The sequence below is a fragment of the Caretta caretta genome, chromosome 24, assembly GCF_965140235.1.
Source record: "Caretta caretta isolate rCarCar2 chromosome 24, rCarCar1.hap1, whole genome shotgun sequence".
NCBI lineage: Eukaryota > Metazoa > Chordata > Testudines > Cheloniidae > Caretta > Caretta caretta.
This window is the reverse complement of record NC_134229.1, coordinates 12,585,740-12,605,660: the sequence shown is the minus strand read 5'-3', so window position 1 is coordinate 12,605,660 and position 19,921 is coordinate 12,585,740. Positions and strand designations below refer to the sequence as shown.

The 19,921-nt window shown below is 44.5% G+C and overlaps 1 long non-coding RNA gene across 2 annotated transcripts in view; it reads left to right on the top strand.

Moving 5' to 3' along the window:
• Positions 1-17,550, top strand: part of LOC142069932 (uncharacterized) — a 49,881-nt gene extending 32,331 nt beyond the window's left edge. Inside the window, exons 2-3 of one of the 2 annotated variants that reach the window (XR_012665893.1) lie at positions 8,286-8,398; positions 17,446-17,550. This is a non-coding gene — a long non-coding RNA (uncharacterized LOC142069932). Of the gene's footprint in view, positions 1-8,285; positions 8,804-10,239; positions 11,202-17,445 lie in introns of those variants that run through there. The other variant, XR_012665892.1, reaches the window with a different exon arrangement.
• The last annotated feature ends 2,371 nt before the right edge of the window (positions 17,551-19,921 follow it).

Below are 19,921 nucleotides of genomic sequence, written 5' to 3'. Positions count from 1 at the left end.
CCTATCCCCCTTAATCGAACACTCCAAGCTAAGCTATGGGCAAACACTACATTTAACTGGAATGTTACAATCCAAATATGGTCTATTGATATGGTGGCCCAGGGTAATTATGCTTTATGTATGTCACGACGTAAGGGCATAGAAAATACAGTTTTTGTAGGGAATTTTGTGGGGTGCAAGGACACCACCCAAATCAGCTCTGGTGCGGGAGGCCCCTCTACCTACTCCAGAACCCTGTGGCCAGTCCCCGAGGGGTCTGGCTGGTATTGGTTATGCAATCACACAGTCTATAAGGTTCTCCCAGCAGGATGGTGTGGTATATGTACCTTAGGGGCTATAGTACCCGCCGTGACAGTACACCAGAACCTGACTCGGGGAGAGATCCGCAATCTAGTATGGAGGGACCGACGAAGTATTCCTTTAAACCCGCTTTCTCATCGACCCAAAGGTTTTCACTCCTTTGTGCGTTGGTTTCTGCCATGGTTGGGAGTAAGCAAGCTGGAAAAAGCTATAGTTAACATTTCAGCTGCTTTGGAACTAATGGCAAATGCTACTGCAGATGCTCTATCTGCCCTTCAAATTGAAGTCACCCAGCTATCCCAAACTACATTGCAAAACTGCCTAGCCCTGGATTATCTCCTTGCAAATCAGGGCGGGGTTTGTGCTCTGGTCAACTCAAGCTGTTGTGTATTTGTAAATCAGCACCATAGGGTGGAAACTGACATCCACATCCTCAAGCAACAGGCAGCCCTATTCCACAACTTCAGCCTCGACACTACCAGCGCTGGATTCCAGGAGGTCTGGGACTGGCTCACCTCATGGCTACCGGATGTGGGGACTTGGGGACGGTGTATTTTGTATTTACTTTTTTTGTCTGTTATTGTTTTTGCGTTATTTTTTGTATGCCTACAATGCTGCAGTATGTGCTGTCGGCAGTTGCTAACCCTGCAGCGCGGTTACTCAGCCCCAATATAGCTTACTGACGTACAAAAAGAAAGGGAGGACTGTTAAGGAAAAGCTAGCACATGTGACTCCATTTTGGTTTGGGGCCCACCATTGTTTAAATGCCAGCACATCATACACCAGGAGGAGTGATCCTTAGATACTGAATCCCTGTGAAAATCCTCCTCCTTGTCTCCAGCCTGCCTTGATTCCTAGTATCTGGTTTTTGTCAGTCTCTAACTCCCTGTCTTTTGGCCTTGATGTGAGGCCTCCCATCCTGATAATAAAAGTTACTGATGCATGGCTTTAGGACCATGCTGTGTAATTAACATACTGGTATAGCACGAGGAATGCACCAAGCAGGGACAGGTGGTAGATAAGACAAGGGTTTGTTTATTGGCTAAGGTTTCCGATGCACGAGGGCAACATGCTTTGCTAAAAAGTATATAACCTTTGTATAATCTGTATTCAGGGTCTCCTCCTGGCTAGCAGGGGGGCATCACGCTCGAGCGTAATAATCTTAGTGTCTTTTGGGAACTCTGCAGTTGTGGACTTTGTTTCTGTGCCTCAGCCTAGATTCGAACTGTGCGTGACCTATCAGGTGTAATTCGCAGCATTGGTGTGCGTGTCCTACAAGGTATAATTCGCAGCAGTTGTGTGCGTGTCCTCTCAGGTGTAATTCGTAACAGCTGCGAGCACACAGTCTTGCAAGTAGCCAGCAGGAAGATGTATGCTAAGTGCCTTAAGAGTGACCTGGTGGAGCTGTGCCGGCAGAGGGGGCTGCGCACTGGGAGGCTCACCAAAGAACAGCTGATTGCCCAGCTGGAGGAAAAGGATTGCTCAGATGCACTGATACCTGCCTCTGAGGGAAGCAGCCCAGCAGACGCAGCGTGGGCCCTGGAGCCTGACTGGGCGGGGAGGGGTCAGATTGCTGCCGAGGGCATCCCGAGACCCCTCCTACCTATGCCTAGGGGAGGGGCTGGAAGGAGCCCAGCGAATACTGAGGGCACCCTGACCCCAGCAGCCAGCAGGGGATCCTCCTGGAGGAGCTCCCCATCCCTGAAACTGAGGCGGCTGGAATGAGAGAGGGAGATAAAATTGAGTTGGAAGATCGTGAAAAAGAGCGAGAGGATCACGAAAGGCAGCATCGGCATGAACTGGAATTGGCAAGGCTGAGGAGCACCGAAGCCCCGGCTGTGATGAGTGAGCGGGGACTCAGGACTGCATGGAGCTTTGATAAGTGCCTCCTGGCCCAGCATAAGGAAGGGGAGGACATAGATGACTTCCTGAATGCCTTTGAGAATGCCTGCAAGATGCACAGGGTTGACCCTGCAGACAGGCTCCAGTTTCTCACCTTCTTACTGGACCCCAAAGCCTTGGCGGTGTACAGCCGAATGGAAGGGGCGGAGGCAGGGGACTACAAACTATTCAAAAAGGCCCTGCTCCCTGAGTTTGGGCTGACTCCCGAGATGTACAGGAGAAGGTTCGGAGTCAGCGTAAAGCCCCTGAGGGCTCATATCTACAACTTGCCCTCCAGATGCAGGGATATGCCCACAAGTGGGCAGATGGGGCCCAAACTAAGGAGGACCTGCTCGACCCAGGACTGGCTCTAGGCACCGGCAAAGCAAGCACGTGCCTGGGGCGGCACAATTCCAGGGGCGGCATTCCGGCCATCCTTTTTTTTTTTTTTGGCTTGGGCAGTTGCGCTCTCAGAGCTTGGGGCAGCAAAAAACCTAGAGCCGGCCCTGGCTTGACCTAATCGTACTGGAGCAACTGTATGGGTGGTGCCCATCTGACCTGAGGCTCTGGTTGGTGGACAAAAAGCCAGAGAACCTGCAGCATGCAGGGCAGCTGGCCGACGAGTTTGTGAACAGTTGGTCAGGGGATAGCAGGGAGGAGTCCCAAAGGAACAGGCCAGCCATGATGCAGAGAGAGGAGGAGTTATGAAGAGCATTCCTGATCTGTTCCTGTCAAAAACATCACACAGAAAGACAGACCCTTTGTTTCCCTACCCCTCCAGCTTTGAAAGTATCTTGTCTCCTCATTGGTCATTTTGGTCAGGTGCCAGCGAGGTTATCTTAGCTTCTTAACCCTTTACAGGTGAAAGGGTTCTGCCTCTGGCCAGGAGGGATTTTATAGTTCTGTATACAGAAAGGTGGTTACCCTTTCCTTTATATTTATGACAGTCTCTAATAAACCTTCTGTTCTACTGGCTAGCTGAGAGTCATGATGAATCATAATGTGGGGGTACAGGGCCCTGACTCCCCAATCTCTGTGACAAGCGGTGCATGGGATTCTTCCTTCCTAAATGCAGGTCTCTGCACTTGTCCTTGTTGGACCTCATCAGATTTCTTTTGGCCCAATCCTCCAATTTGTCTAGGTCACTCTGGACCCTATCCCTACCCTCCAGTGTATCATAGAATCATAGAATATCAGGGTTGGAAGGGACTTCAGGAGGTCATCTAGTCCAAACCCTGCTCAAAGCAGGACAAATCCCCCACTTTTTTTTGCCCCAGATCCCTAAATGGCCCCCTCAAGGATTCAACTCACAACCTTGGGTTTAACAGGCTAATGCTCAAACCACTGAGCTATCCCTCCCCCCAGTTTAGTGTCATCTTTGAACTTGCTGAGGGTGCAATCCATCCGATCATCCAGATCATTATCATTAACAAAGATGTTGAACAAAGCTGGCCCCAGGACCGACCCCTGGGGCACTTCACTTGATACCAGCTGCCAACTAGACATTGAGTTGTTGAGCACTACCCGTTGAGCCCAACAATCTAGACAGCTTTCTATCCACCTTATAGTCCATTCATTCAATCCATACTTCTTCAACTTGCTGGCAAGTATACTTTGGGAGACCGTATCAAAAGCTTTGCTAAAGTCAAGATGTATCATGTCCACTGCTTTCCCCATATCCACAGAGCCAGTTATCTCATCATAGAAGGCAATCAGGTTGGTCAGGCATGAGTTTCCCTTGGTGAATCCATGCTGATGGTTCCTGATCACCTTCCTCTCCTCCAAGTGCTTCAAAATGGTTGCCTTGATGATCTGCTCCATGATTTTTCCAGGGACTGAGGTGAGGCTGACCGGTCTGTAGTTCCCTGGGTTCTCCTTCTTCTCTTTTTAAAATATGGGCACTATATTTGTCTTTTTCCAGTCGTCCCGGACCTCCCCCGATCACCATGAGTTTTCAAAGATAATGGCCAATGGCTCTGCAATCACATCAGCCAACTCCCTCAGCACCCTTGGATGCATTAGATCTGGACCCATGGACTTGTGCATGTCCAGCTTTTCTAAATAGTCCTTAACCTGTTCTTTCACTACTGAGGGCTGCTCAGCTCCTCCCCATACTGTGTTGCCTAGGACAGCAGTGTGGGAGCTGACCTTGTCTGTGAAGACCGAGGCAAAAAAAGCATTGAGTACTTCAGCTTTTTCCACATCATCTGTTACTAGGTTGCCTCCCCCATTCATTGAGGGTCCCACCCTTTCCCTGACCTTTTTCCTGTTGCTAACATACCTGTAGAAACCCTTCTTGTTACCTTTCACATGTTGATTCCCCCATGAATTTTGGCCCAATCCTGGATGCTGATAATTGCTAATTTTTCCTGTAGTGGGAACTCCAGATGGTCAAATAAAATGTCCATTTGCCATTCTGGAACTTCTAAAATTGTGATGTCCTCCAGAATGTGGAATGCCCAAAAGGATAGAAAAGGATTAGCTAGTAAGCCACACCCCCTAACACACCCCCAAAGGCCAAGCTGGTCTGCCCAATGAGCCATTGGCTTGGGGGAACTTTGACATTGCTGATCAAGTCTATCAGTCATGTAACTCTTTAAGATGCCTCTGACGGGTTACCCGCACTCTACGGTGCACCTGATATACTGGGGTACCACTGAGCTCACCTATTCCACCAGCCTGGGCTACCTTACACTGCCCTGCAGAGCCAGGCCCTAAAGCCTCCTCCAGCACACACACAGGTAGGGACATACCCAGCTGCAGAAAGACAGAGACACTGAAATCCGCTCTGTATGGAAAACTCAGCTAGGGAATTGCTCAGCACTCAAGTGCACACCCACTCTGGAGTGTAAACCCAAAATTGTATTATATTGTTTTGCGCTGCACAGAGAACTGTACAGTGTAAGCTCATAAAATTCACCCCCTCCCTCAATGTGGAGGAAGATATGCACAGCTTTTTGCTCCCCAGTTATGAATTCCACATTTCAGAGAAAACAAGAACAAGTTTATTACTAAAAAAGGTAGATTTTAAATGATTATAAGGGATAGCAAACAGATCAAAGCAGATTTGTGAGCAAATAAAACAAATGCAAACTAAGCTTAATACGCTAAAGAAACTGGTTACAAGTAGTACTTTCTCACCCTTTAGGCATTTCTTTCACAGGCCAGACACCTTTTCCAGCCTGAGCTCAGCTCTTCACCCCACCCCCCTTGTCTCTTAGATGTTTCCAGCGGTCACTCTGGGTGGGGATTCAATGAAGAATGAACACTGATTAAGTCACTCCCCAGCTTTAAATAGGTTTTACATATGGTGGGAACCCTTTGTTTTCCAGTGTGGTTCCATCCCCCCAGCGGAAAAATACTGGTATTCTATTATGGAATCCAGTAGCAGATGACATGATCACATGTCCCTACAGTGTCAAAGTAGCCATGAGTCAAAGGCCATTTGTAGTATTCCAGGAAGCTTCTCAGGAGGTGGGAGATTATCATCTTCAAAGACCTATTGTTCTCCCTAATGTCCTCTCCAGACTGAAGTGTAATAAGTTCATAGAATCACAGAATTCTAGAATATCAGGGTTGGAAGGGACCTCAGGAGGTCGTCTAGTCCAACCCCTTGCTCAAAGCAGGACCAATCCCCAACTAAATCAAATGTTGTTAGGGTTGATGCAAGTTGTTAGGGTTGATGCAAAATTGCACTAGATAAATCCCTCAAACTGCTGGGAAGCAACTCCAACCTAAAATTTGCAATGGCCCATTAGTGTAGCCCCCGGGACTATGCTCACTGACATTTCTATACTAGAGAGACAAGGTGGCTGAGGTAATATATCTTTTATTGGACCAACTTCTGTTGGTGAATGAGACAAGCTTTTGAGCTACACAGAGATCTTCTTCAGCTCAGGAAAATGCATTTTAAAGTCTCTACTGGGAGCCTGTGGTAAGAATTTCACCTTGAACCAAGTCTAGTTTGTTAAGTTCAGAAAACACTTTATCCTTATTTCTCTTTTAACCATTTCTGCATTTAATGCCTTATACTTGTACTCACCTAAAATCTGTCTTTTTATAGTTAAATAAATTTGATGTATTCTTTAATTAAAACTAAGCCAGTGTTTTTAATTGTTTGGGTAACTCCATTAAGGTAGCAGACTGTTGTATACTGATTCCCTTAGAGAGTCAAGAGACCTAATATATATGGACTATCCAAGACAGGGCTGGACATTGCAGTACATATGTTTTTTTGGAGAAAATCTGGGACTCGGAGTGTGTTGGGATCATCCTGCTATAGGCCTTGCTGGGGCCCTAGGCATAACTAGCAATGTGAACCAAAGACTATGAACCAGAGTAGGCCTGGCCTTGGCAGAATAGTAACGCACCAGGTGTTGGCTAACCAAGTAAGCATATTCCTGACTGGAGAGGATGGTACAAGAACACCCAAAGTTCTCAAGAAACTACAAAAACAGATTCTGAAGAGGTTGTACAGGAACACACCGAAAGCTTGTAAGATAAGAATGGGATCACAGGACAATGGATGACTATGTTTTCTTAGAACTAGCAGGTACAAGTTGTAAGGGTGATGTGATGGAGTTTATCAGGCCCTTTGAGGCCCCCTGCTGGAGGCCTCACAGGCCTACACACCCTGCTCTAGAAAAGGAGCAGTAAAGGTGGGTCCTCCAGCCTGCTTAGAAAGGCTGCAGGGAAGTAGCCAATCAAAGCCCAGCAGGCTCAGTTAAAAGGAGCTGCTGGGTTTAAGCAGGTCAGTTGCTGGCTGGGACCAGAAGGGTGAGGAAGGAGAGGCGATGAGAGCTTTAGCCCTGAGGTCAGTGTGGTGTTTAGATGTTGTTTGTAACAATTAGAATTGGGAGCACTGGGTGTTGGTAGTCTGAAAGGACAGGAAGGAGGGGGAGGAGTTGAGAGGCTGGAAGAAAGCTACAGAGGGTGCAGCAGCAGCTTGGTAAAGAGGTTTCCACTTTGAAAATAAAGTCCTGTTGACGCTTGTTAGTACCTTGCCTGGTTGATACAATAATCAGGGTGAAGAGGAAGGGGCTGTGTGGGAAGTGGCCCAGGGGATAGCAGGAGCAACTATTACAGGAAGCAGCACATGGCTGCTATCTATAGGGTCCCTGTGTCAGGACCCAGAGTAGCAGGCATGCCTGGGTCTCCCCACTGGCAGGGTGGCCTGAGCCCCAAGAAGGGGATAAGGCTTGTTTAGAGGCACAAGTGAAGGGCAGGACTTAAAGAGTCTCCAGGGAGAAAGCCCTGAGGGTACTGCTCTATACCAGGGCAGACAGACTTAAAGTTAGCCCAGAAGGGGCTGAGGACTGAGCCCACAGACAGGGCTAAAGACCGTATCAAGGACACAGGGACAGGCTGTCTTGGAATTTTAACCCCGGGAGGGGTTAATTTGTGCATAGAGACTGTGTGTGACTTGCAGGGGTGAAAGTAACTTAAAGGACTAATTGGTACACCAGAGTGACGATCAGGGGAGGCAGGGCCTCAACCAGAAGGGGCGGGCCCTTTAAATCTCCCCTAGAGCCACACTGCCAGATCCCCAGGGTATCGGCAGCAGCCGGGAGCCCCTGGGGCTCCGGCGGTGATTTAAAGGGCCTGGGGCTCCGGCCACCACTACTGCAGAGGAACCCTGTGCCCTTTAAATCTCAGCCGGAGCCCTGGGGTAACAGCAGGAGCCCCTGGGGCTCTGGCGGTGATTTAAAGGGCGTGGGGCTCCAGCCGCCACTACTATAGTGGAGCCCTGGGCCCTTTAAATTGCCAACAGAGCCCCGGGCCACTGCTGCTACCCCAGGGCTCTAGCAGTGGGGCTTGGGTGGCGATTTAAAGGGCACAGGACTCTGGCTGCTGCTACCTTATCAGAGCCCCAGGCCCTTTAAATTGCCGATGGAGGGGGCTTCTGGCTGCCTCCACTAACCTGGGGGCTCCTTCAGCGGGGCTCTGGTGGCAATTTAAAGGGTCAGGGGCTCCGGATGCTGCTGGGAGCCCCAGGCCCTTTAAATCATTGGCCTGGGGAAGCTGGTACTGTCAGTGTACTGGCTCTTGCCAGTATGCCTTACCGGACTGTACCGGCTTACTTTCACCTCTGGTGACTTGTCCAGATGGCTGAGCCACTGAAGACTCATCAGACAAGGGCAAAAGCTGACAGAGGGCGCCAGGAGATGAGACAGAGAGTGCAGTTTCACACCCAACCAACAGGAGGCGCTCACAGGAGGTAAGTGTGCTCTGTCACAAGTGGTAACTAACATCTGGATTGTAATATGTAACTTGTTTGTCTCGAGGTATAAAAGGAGACATTATAGGCAAGGCAACTTTTCATCGGCCGAGGGGACAGGTTCCTGGTGTCCTGAGTGAGCCTTTACCTTGTCACAGACCTACGTGTGGTAGCATCCCTGCAGCTGTCGGTCAGAGTGCTAGTACCGTGCCTTGCTGACAAGGAACCTGGCCAGGCGTCTTAGGGAGTAGCATTGATGCCTGCGGAATTAACATGCTGAGCTGCTTGCTGCTGCAGCTGACATCCGAGCTACAAGAACAGCAGCACTAAGCAACTCTAACAACTTAGCAGCGCTAACAACATTCGGCAGCACTGGCCATGCTGGCGACCCCACCCGCTGACTTGGTAAGTGGCGAGCTGCCCGACCTTTGGCTTGCAACCTTAGATGGTAAAAAACTCGGATCTAGGAAATCCCTTTCTGCCCCCTCCACCCCCAAAATCCCCACAGAGTCTGATAAAGAATGGATGGGCTGGGTCATGAATAAAGGTGGTCCCTAGGAATTTAAAAAAGAAAGTGGGGAAACATACACTGGAATCTGTAAAGCTAGGGCACAGGCTGTAGCCTTGAAGAAGAAATGTAGAATGTTGTGTATTGTGGTGATGGCTGTTAGATGGTTAAGACAACATGCCACAAAATTGGGGGGGACAAGTAACAGAAACAGACAGACTTAGAAGAAGCAACAGAGCCCTGGAAAATGCAAACTTTGCTGGGAGGGCAGCAAGCAGTCCAGAGGCATGATATGTTACAGCAAGCCCAGGAACAGAATAGAAAATTGGAAACCGCTGTAGAGAATCTGCAAAAAAGAGACATACCATCCCCGTTATAAATCTTGGTGTGCAATAACAGGCTTCAGGTATTTATACAGTGCCTGAAGGATGGGGACTGAAATGGAAAAAGGTGGCCCTAGCAAAATTGAAAGATGGAACATGGGATGACCCAAACCAAGAACCACCAAGAAGATGATGGGCAGGGGCCACCACACTGCAGCCACCACATTATGATCGGAGCCAGGTTCTGGTAAAACCTAAACTGAGACCTAGATGGGTGCCTGTTAGGAAAGGAGAGGTAAATGCACAGAAGGAAGAAGTAGCAAACAGTACTTTCACAAGATTGGTAGATGGAGGAGGAAACGTTATGTTTAAGAGAGAGAGGCTGTGACTTGTTCATGGGGGGGCTTGGATGAAAGAATATAGACATAATAAACCAACAGTGAGCGGGTTCACTTCCAGAATGGATGCATTAATGCATCATGTTGCCTGGAAACAATTAACTGCAGCAGGCGAGAGCACTCCTGTAATCCATTTGGCATGCAGGCAAAAGCAACAGACACTGGGGGGACAAATTCAGGTTTTCCAGGAGCAGGTAGCAACCATCACTCTCCTTCCAGAGTCAGGATAAAAAACAGAGTTATGGGTTTCCAGCCCTCTGCTTTAACCCACGGAGCCTCACTCAGAGCTGCTAATATAACTTTCTCAAATATTTTTACGTACCATTAAGCTTTCCGTTATATCGTCTTAGTTTGCTCAACTCAACTGCTGCTGCCTGATCTCTCTTGGCTCTGGTCTCCCTCGCTTCCTAGGTCACTTTACCTCCCACCCCTGTCCTCACTTCTGCCCTTTCTTTGTTCTAAAAATTAAAAGTTATAGTTATTAGAGAAACCTCCATCACAGAAAGAAATGGAGCAATTGGAAAAAAAACAAAAAATCATCAAAAGGCTAAAGGTGGTAACATTACTTTAAATAAGTCCAGTAAATAGATTATTTTAATGATTATTTTACAGGAATGAACAGCTGGAATACTCCTAACTTTCTTGAAGATGTGGTTGCCAAGCAACAGAAATGCAGACTCTACTTCTAATCCTAGCTACTAACTAATATATGAAACATATCTTATTCTTAAAATAAAAGTAATATGAAGTTATGGAAACTACCTTAAGTTAGCTAAATTAATACAACAAACTGGACAAATAACTTCACAGGAATTTTTATCAATTCTTATTAAGTTTTCAATAAAAAGGTGATAACTTGCTTATTTCAATGTTTAACTTTTATCTGTCTGTTTTCTAAAATGCACTGCCTTAATAACTTTAAACTCTTAATGCCTTATCTTGTATAGTTATAAATAGAATTTTGGCACCATTCCTCTTTAATTGTAAATTTGTTCTGTATCTCATGTAAATTGTGTGTATGTCATGTGACTAATTTTTTGTTTTTTTATTTTGTTTCAACAAAAGCCAAGTTTATACTTTTTTATATATAAGTGGTACCACTCTATTTTAATATTATGGTTGGGTTAGAACCATCATAATACCTTTTTTGTGCAAAGGTCAGAAAGGCTTCAGTTATAAATATATGTACTAGGGCTGTCAATTAATCGCAGTTAACTTATGCAATTAACTCAAATTAATTGCACCGTTAAACAATAGAATGTATTAAATATTTTAGATGTTTTTTCTACATATATATTCTATGTTGTAATTGAAATCAAAGTCTATATTACAAATTTGCACTGTAAAATGAGAAACAAAAGAGATGGTATTTTTCAATTCACCTCATACAAGTACTGTAGTGCAATCTTTTTGTCATGAAAGTGCAATTTACAAATGTAGAATTTTTTGTTATATAACTGCACTCAAAACCAAAACCATGTAAAGCTTCAGAGCCTACAAGTTCACTCAGTCCTCCTTCTTGTTCAGCCAATCGCTAAGACAAACAAGTTTGTTTACATTTACAGAAGATAATGCTGCCCTCTTATTTACAATGCCACCAGAAAGTGAGAACAGGCATTTGCATGGCACTTTTGTAGCTGGCGTTACCAGGTATTTACGTGCCAGATACGCCAAATATTCGTATGCCCCTTCAAGCTTTGGCCACCATTCCAGAGGACATGCTTCCATGCTGGTGATGCTCATTTTAAAAAAAAAAGTATTAATTAAATTTGTGACTGAACTCCTTAGGGGAGAATTGTATGTCCCCTGTTCTGTTTTACCTGCATCTTCCATATATTTCATGTTATAGCAGTCTCAGATGATGACCCAGCACATGTTCTTCATTTTAAGAACACTCACTGCAGATTTGACAAAACTCAAAGAAGGTACCAATATGAGATTTCTAAAGATAGCTAGAGCACACAACCCAAGGTTTAAGAATCTGAAGTGCCTTCCAAAATCTGGGAGGGACAAGGTGTGGAGCATGCTTTCAGAAGTCTTAAAAGAGCAACACTCCAATGCGGAAACTACAGAACCCGAACCACCAAAAAAGAAAATCAACCTTCTGCTCGTGGCATCTGACTCAGATAATGAAAATGAACATGCGTCAGTGTGCACTGCTTTGCATTGTTATCGAGCAGAACCCATCATCAGCATGGACGCATATCTCCTGGAATGGTAGTTGAAGCATGAAGGGACATATGAATCTTTTGCACATCTGGCACATAAATATCTTGCGACGCCGGCTACAACAGTACCATGCAAACACCTGGTCTCACTTTCAGGTGACATTGTAAACAAGAAGCAGGCAGCATTATCTCCCACAAGTGTAAAAAAAACCTTGTTTGTCTGGGCGATTGGCTGAACAAGAAGTAGGACTGAGTGGCCTTTTTATTTTATATTTGAATGCAGGTTTCTGTACATAATTCTACTTTTTTTTAAAGTTCAACTTCCATGATAAAGCAATTGCACTACAGTACTTAATATTTTTCAATTCACTTAATACATCTTTTGTTTTTTTTACATTGCAAATAGTTGTAGTAAAAATATAAACTGTGGTGTAATTGAAATCAATATATTTGAAAATGTAGAAAACATCCAAAATATTTAAATAAATGGTATTCTATTGTTTAACAGCATGATTAATAGCAATTTTAAATTGCTTGACAGCCCTAATATGTACATATATTTCTGGTTCAACAAATAATGCAACTGCAACAAAAATATTCTTTTATTAATCACAGGTTTTTTATTCAAAGGAAAAATGTAATGGGACCTCTCAACATTAATGCAAGGGTAATATTAACAAAGTGTCAATTTCTTTTTTGGCTTTTATAAACTTGTTTTTGCCTTTATTAAATATTAAAATGTTATAAGAATATTATAACTAAAATGTCAAAAATATCACAATACATAGTATGTCTGGTTATGCTGCAAAACATTAAACCTAACCAAACAATTTCAACCGGCTTTTACCTTTTGTCTTTAAGAACAACCAAGTGTCCTAAAAGTTTAATACATTCAAAGTGTTTGCATAGACCTGCATTTAAACTTCATTTTTGGTTTAATTTTAGCTTAATAGCTTAAAAATTACCTTTTTATGTTGTGTTTAAAAAGGAGTGGTTGTTAAAGTTTGTGCTTCCAAACCGTTGTTAAAAACGGGATTGGTATCACAATCAAATTAACTCTAAAAAGCTTAGTAACAGAATTTTTACCCAACTGTTTTGCTAAAACAGTGCTCAGCAGGGAAAAGCAATACACCTTCTCACAGAAGATTGTGAGCATATATCTTACTTTTTTTCCCCCACAGTAAATATAGTAAAGTGAAAAGGAATGTCTATGCAACAACTGCAAAACTATCTAAAACAGTCTATTTGTGCTAAAGAATAGGGAAAATCAGAACAAAAGCATAGCTCATGTTACAGAAGACATATTACACTGTAAACAAAGTTAATCTGTATATTAAATTTGGGTTACTGAAAACAAGAAAAATGTAAAACAATTTTATTGTAACCAGCTTAAGCTGTTTGAGACCATACCATAGACCTAAGACACCAGGAGATATCAATGTGTGGCAAAGAAACCCCTAGGCGTCAGGAAAAGAAAAATGAAGTGCTTTATAAATAAGACTGGTCAAGCGACCTCACCCTACAATATATGGACAATTAAGTATGCAATCAGCTAGGAACCACCAGCTGGGCCAGATCTAACTGGTATTTAAAGTGTATATTATTAAACAATGTGAGTTCATTTGCCTGTGGTTTTAAATCTTTCTCAGTGAAATATGACTGAATTTGGTTACTGTGTAAAAATAAAGGTATATGCCTTTGTTAATTAATATACTAACATCTTGAGTGCACAAGACTCAAACGCTGGGCAAAGACTATTCTGCAGTCTGGTATCTACAATTAGGAGACCCCAAAATCTAGATGGAATTATGGGTTACGTTTCAAGATTATTTGAATCTGGAATATCCATTCGGAACTGGGGCAATATAAAAATATTATACATATCAGGGCTGGCCAAACTTTCTTCAGAAGTTTGGGAGCTGGGGCTTAGGGCTTCAACCCTGTGGGGAGGGGCTCTCAGGGCTTCAGCTCTACTCCTGCTGAGTCCAGGAATGGTCACACATACCAGTCACTATTTTGACATTTTCTAGATTCTCTCCACAGCCAGTAGGGCTATAAACATATTGTTTATTTACTGAATGTTGAGAGTCTCCTGTAATCCCAGGACTCCAGCAGCTGAGGATTTGAGGAAAACTCCAAATGCTGTGAGATTCATGATAAAATCTCAGGAGCATGCAACTATCATGGCTAGTTGCCCCTCTGTCCCCTTTCTGATATCTCCCGACTCATAGGGGAATGCTGTAACCACCTGGTTATTGGGTAGTCTGGGCTGGGGCTCTCTCAGTCTCTCGTGTTGAAGATGCTCCACCTTGTGTAAACAGTTAAATAATAATTGGGCCAGAAGGAGAGAGAGAGAAGAAGTGAGAGGGTGACTCAATAACTTACTGATTTGGGTGCTCCCTGCAATGTAGAAAATTCAGGTTCAAGTCCCTGCTCCAAGAAATAAATTACTTCCACAAAGTGGAACAGCTTCAACAGACTGAGTTACACACACACCAGAATACGCAAGAACTTGGTGGGTAGGGCACTTATGCAGGAGGTGGAAGACATGGGTGCAAGCCCCTGCACTGAATCCGCCCGAGTCGGGATTTGAAATCAGATCTGCTACATCCCCTGTGAGTGTCCAAACTACTAGCCTACGGCATATTCTTGGGAACATGCATGCGCAGCCAGGCAGCCATGAAAATTTCCAGTCTGCTCACCCCCCCGCAGTCTTCTGTGTGGGTTAGGTGTGCTCTGAGCACACCTACCAGATCGGGTCCTGCTCAGGAGATAGGCAGGGGAACACCAGGGCTGAGGCATGAGCTGGGGGGCCGTGTCAGGAGTTAGGTGGTTTTGCACATGCCCAGCGGTGGAAACTTGGGCACCTGTGGGTGGCAGTTGAGTGGTGGGGGTTCTGAATGTCGGTGGAGCCTAACTGAAGTGCAAGGCCTGCTAGCCGAGGCCCCCGTGCTCTTCCACTGGATCAGCACTGGATCCACTAGCCGGGGCTCATGTGCTCTGCCACCAGATCAGCAAAGCATCCGCTAGCCAGGACCCCTGTGCTATACTGCTGGATCCATACAAGGCCTGCTAGTTGAGGCTCCCTTGCTGCTCCACTGGCTCATTGCAGGGCTTACTAGCCAGGGCCTCCATCATCTACCACAGGATCAACAATGGGTCTGCTAGTCAGGGCCTTATGGTGCATCACTGGATCATTTTGGGGACTGCTAGCCAGGATCCCTGACTGTGAGTGCACACCTCAGGGAAGACTGTCAGAAAACAGGGCAGACACCCCAAATTAGTGGTGTGTTCTATAATTAGATTTCACCAAACCAGTGACAAATGTGAACTCCTGGATCACTATCCCAGTTTTACCACAGAGTCACAGACAGTCCCTTAGACCCTCTAATCTATCTTGACACCCAGACAAACTGGACTTTGTGATAAAATGGTCACTTACACCAAAAATAATACCACATTCGGGTTGCTTTCAGTCCCAAGAGACCAGTCACTTACCCCAGATCAATTGGTGCCTAGATTTTATGCCAAAGTCAATGCTTGTAGCCAATTTTATAGTAAGCTAACTAACGTTTTATTAGCGAAAAAAAGGAAATGAGAGTTATTGAGGGTTAAAGCAGATAAAATATATGCACGGGTGAGTCACAGTTTGTAATTCCTAATGGTGGCGGAGATGTAATAAACTGCCAGTTTCCCAAAAGTCTATTCCGGGTACCCAGATTGTCTCTGGGAATCTCTGCTTTGCATCTGGTACACTTCCCTGTAAGAGCCCAAACAGTTCAGAGATGAAGGACTTTTTGTCAAGTCCATAGGTATAGCTTCTTCTCAAAGAAAACAAGCTGAAAATTCCCAGTCTTACTAATTTCTCATCATATGGAATCTGTTCCATACCCCGATAATTTTTGTTGCCCTTTTCTGAACCTTTTCCAATTCCAATATATCTTTTTTGAGATGGGATGACCACATCTTCACACAGTATTCAAGATGTGGGCATACCATGGATTTAAATAGAGGCAATATGATATTTTCTGTCTTACTATCTATTCCTTTCTTAATGATTCCCAACATTCAATTTTCTTTTTTGATTGCCACTGCACATTGAGTGGATGTTTTCAGAGACTCCAAGATCTCTTTCTAATTTAGACCCCATAATTTTATATGTATAGTTGGGATTATGTTTTCCAATGTGCATTACTTTGCCTTTATCATCATTGAATTTCATCTGCCATTTTGTTGCCCAATCACCCACTTTTGAGAGATCCTTTCATAGCTCTTCTCGGTCTGCCTGGGATTTTGAGTGGTTTTGTATCATCTGTAAATTTTGCCACTTTACTGTTTACCCATTTTTCCAGATCATTTATGAATATGTTGAAAAGGACTGGTCCCAGTACAGACCCCTATTTACCTCTGTCCATTCTGAAAACTGATAATTTATTCCTACACTTTCTTTCCTATCTTTTAATTAGTTACCAGTCCATGAGACGACCTTCCCTCTTATCCCATGACAGCTTAGTTTGCTTCAGAGCCTTTGATGAGGGACTTTGTCAAAGGCTTTCTGAAAATCTAAATATACTATATCCAATGGATTCCCCCTTGCCCATATGCATTAGTAGGACCGTTGCCAGCAGATTGAGGAAAATGATTATCCCCCTCTATTCAGCATTGGTGAGGCCACATATGGAGTACTGCATCCAGTTTTGGGCCCCACACTACAGAAAGGATGTGCACAAATTGGAGAGTCCAGCGGAGGGCAATGAAAATGATTAGGTGGCTGGGGCACATCACTTATAACAAGAGGCTAAGGGAACTGGGCTTATATAGTCAGCAGAAGAGAAGAGTGAGGGGGGATTTGATAGCAGCCTTCAACTACCTGAAGCAGGGCTCCAAAGAGGATGGAGCTAGGCTGTTCTCAGTGATGGCAGATGACAGAACAAGGAGCAATGGTCTCAAGTTGCAGTGGGGGAGTTCTAGATTGGATATTATGAAAAACTATTTCACTAGGAGGGTGGTGAAGCACTGGAATGGGTTACCTAGGGAAGTGGTGGAATCACCACCCTTAGAGGTTTTTAAGGCCTGGCTTGACAAAGTCCTGGCTGGGATGATTTAGTTGGAGTTGGTTCTATTTTGAGCAGGGGGTTGGACTAGATTACCTCATGAGGTCTCTTCCAACCCTAATCTTCTATGATTCTATGATTCTGAAGGGTCAAAATCCATTTGCTGTGGATGTAAAATCTTAACTACAGTTTCTGCTAAGAATTTTTCATACAGGCCTGGATGAGGACTAGCTAACAAAGAACAATACATGGCTAAGAGAAAGCTGGGGTAAACAGATAACCTTGTGTGTTTCTAGTCAGTGAGCAGAGTCGGCATAACTCTGAATGTAATTGGGCATCCTTATTGCGAGTTATAGACACATGAAGTGCTAAGAAAGGCCTCACAGTTACTCCCTATTTCAGGGAGGAGATAGTAGTACAATACCCCTTAGATTCCAGACAGAGTTCAGGGAGAGGCCTAATATGATTGACATGAGTTATGACACCCTCCCCTCACAGATGTATGCCAATCCTAGCCCACAGAAATGCAAGGGTAAACTTATAAACAATTGTTATTGTTAAATACTAATTACTGCTTTTTTTCTTTAAATCTCCAGGAATGTACCTGTTGGTCAACTGAGAGAGCTGCTATCTCATTCCTCTGGACTCCAAAATTAGGATTTAACCTATATACTTTAATAAGCATAGTTTGGGGGTAATTACCTGTGTGTCAGCAATATGTTAATTTGGGCCATGGGCGGAGCCATTATGTAATCTTTTAGACCATTGGCCTATTGTGCTTATCTTGTCTTGCTGCTAGAACCTATCCAGGGGTTTGGGAAACCCACCCCCGTCACTTCTCTCTGCCCAATGAGCACCCTATACAATCTATTGTAATTAATTGTTCTGCAGTGTCTCTGAGCCTAATAACCAAAGTGACACTCCGCCAGCACTGTGTGTAATACATTCCTGTGCTTGACTCTACACGGTATGGATTACTGTCCTTCAATTCTATGCTTGTTAACCACCCGCAAAGAATTCAAGTGGATTGGTGAGGCATAATTTCTCTTTACAAAAATCATGTTGACTCTTCCCCAACAAATTATGTTCATCTATGTGTCTGACAATTTTGTTCTTTACTATAGTTTCAACCAGTTTGCCCAGTACTGAAGTCAGACCTACCAGCCTGTAATTTCTGGGATCAGTTTTGGAGCCTTTTTTAAAAATTGACATCACTTTAGCTATCCTCTAGTCATTTGGTACAAAAGCTGATTTAAACGATAGGTTACAAACTACGGTTAGTAGTTCTGCAATTTCATGAGTTCCTTCAGAACTCTTGGGTGAATACCATCTGGTCCTGGTGACTTATTACTGTTTAGTTTATCAGTTTGCTCCAAAACCTCCTCTAATGACACCTCAATCTGCAACAGTTCCTCAGATCTGTCACCTAAAAAGAATGGTTCAGGTTTGGGAATCTCCCTCACATCCTCAGCTATTAAGATCAATGCAAAGAATCCATTTAGTTTCTCCGCAATGGCCTTATCGTTCTTGAGTGCTTCTTTAGCATCTCAATCGTCCAGGGGCCAATAAGGCCTGGTAGTTTGAGATCAGAAATTGGAGAATAGTTGACGAGAAGACCTTGTGACCAGAAGGTCCAGCCATTTGTCCTCCTTATCCTCCAGAGTGGAGCGTGGGTGCTGTTGCCTGGCCTGCTCAGTTGCCACTTGGATAATGAGGGAATAGGGTGGGGTGTGGAAGAATAGAAACTCTGACTCTTTAACTGATACATAGTACCTTTTTTCTGCCCCTTTGGGGGTAGGTACACAAGTGGTCATGGTATGCCAAACAGTTCAAGCCAGTTGAAGAATGGCATAGTTCGGTAGAGCAACCCTGGTCAGCACGGAGACATGAAGGATGTCCAGAAGTTGATGCTGTTTGTCTTGTACTTCCTCCAGTGGAATATGAAGGTCCTCAGCTACCCTGCGTAAGAGGTCCTGGAGCTGATAAAAGTCACTGGGAGGTGTCAGGGTTCCTTCCCCATTCTGAACTCTGGGGTACAGATGTGGGGACCCGCATGGAAGACCCCCTAAGCTTATTCTTAGGTTAAAACTTAGCTTAGGTTAAAACTTCCCCAAGGCACAGATTCCTTTCTTGCCTTGGGATCGCTGCCACCAAGTGATTTAACAATCAGGGAAAGAACCACTTGGAGTCCTATTCCCCCAAAATATTCCCCCAAGCCTACACCCCCTTTTCTGGGGAAGGCTTGAGCATATATCCTCACCAATTGGTTACAAAGGGACTACAGACCCAAACCCCTGGGTCTTAGAACAATTGAAAAATCAGTCAGGTTCTTAAAAAGAAGGATTTTATTTAAAGAGAAAAAGGTAAAAGAATCACCTCTGTAAACTTAGGCTGGTAGTTAACCTTACAGAGTATCAGAAAATTCAAAGAGCACAGAGGAACCCCCTCTAGTCTTAGTTTGAAAGTTACAACAAAACAGGGATAAAACTCCCTCTAGCAAAGGGAAAATTCACAAGTTGAGAAAATAAAGGTAAACTAATACACCTTGCCAGGCTGTTACTTACAAGTTTGAAATATGAGTTTGTTCAGAAAGTTTGTTCAGAAAGATTTGGAGAACATGGATTGATGTTCGGTCCCTCTTAGTCCCAAGAGTGAACGGCCCACAGGAAAAAAAAAACAACCCAAAACAAAGCCTCTTCCCTGCCACCCCCAGATTTGAAAGTATCTTTGGTCCCTATTGGTTCCTTTGGTCAGGTGCCAACCAGGTTACTTGAGCTTCTTAACCCCTTACAGGTAAGGAGGAATTTAGGCCACCCCTATGGTTATGACAGGAGGCGAGGGAGAAGCTGAGGTCACAGCAGCATCTGGAGAGGATGATGGGAATCGTTCCTGTTCAGTTGGTGCTGTTGGAACTGGACTGAGCAGTTCATTCTCCAGAACTGCTTTCAGTGGTGCCTGAAGCAGGGATAGGGGTGAACCCTCTCTTGCTGAATGGGAAGACTCTGAAAGTGGATATTGAGGCCAGGACCCTCCCTACTGTCAAAAGGATGGATCTGGGGATACTGTGGCTGG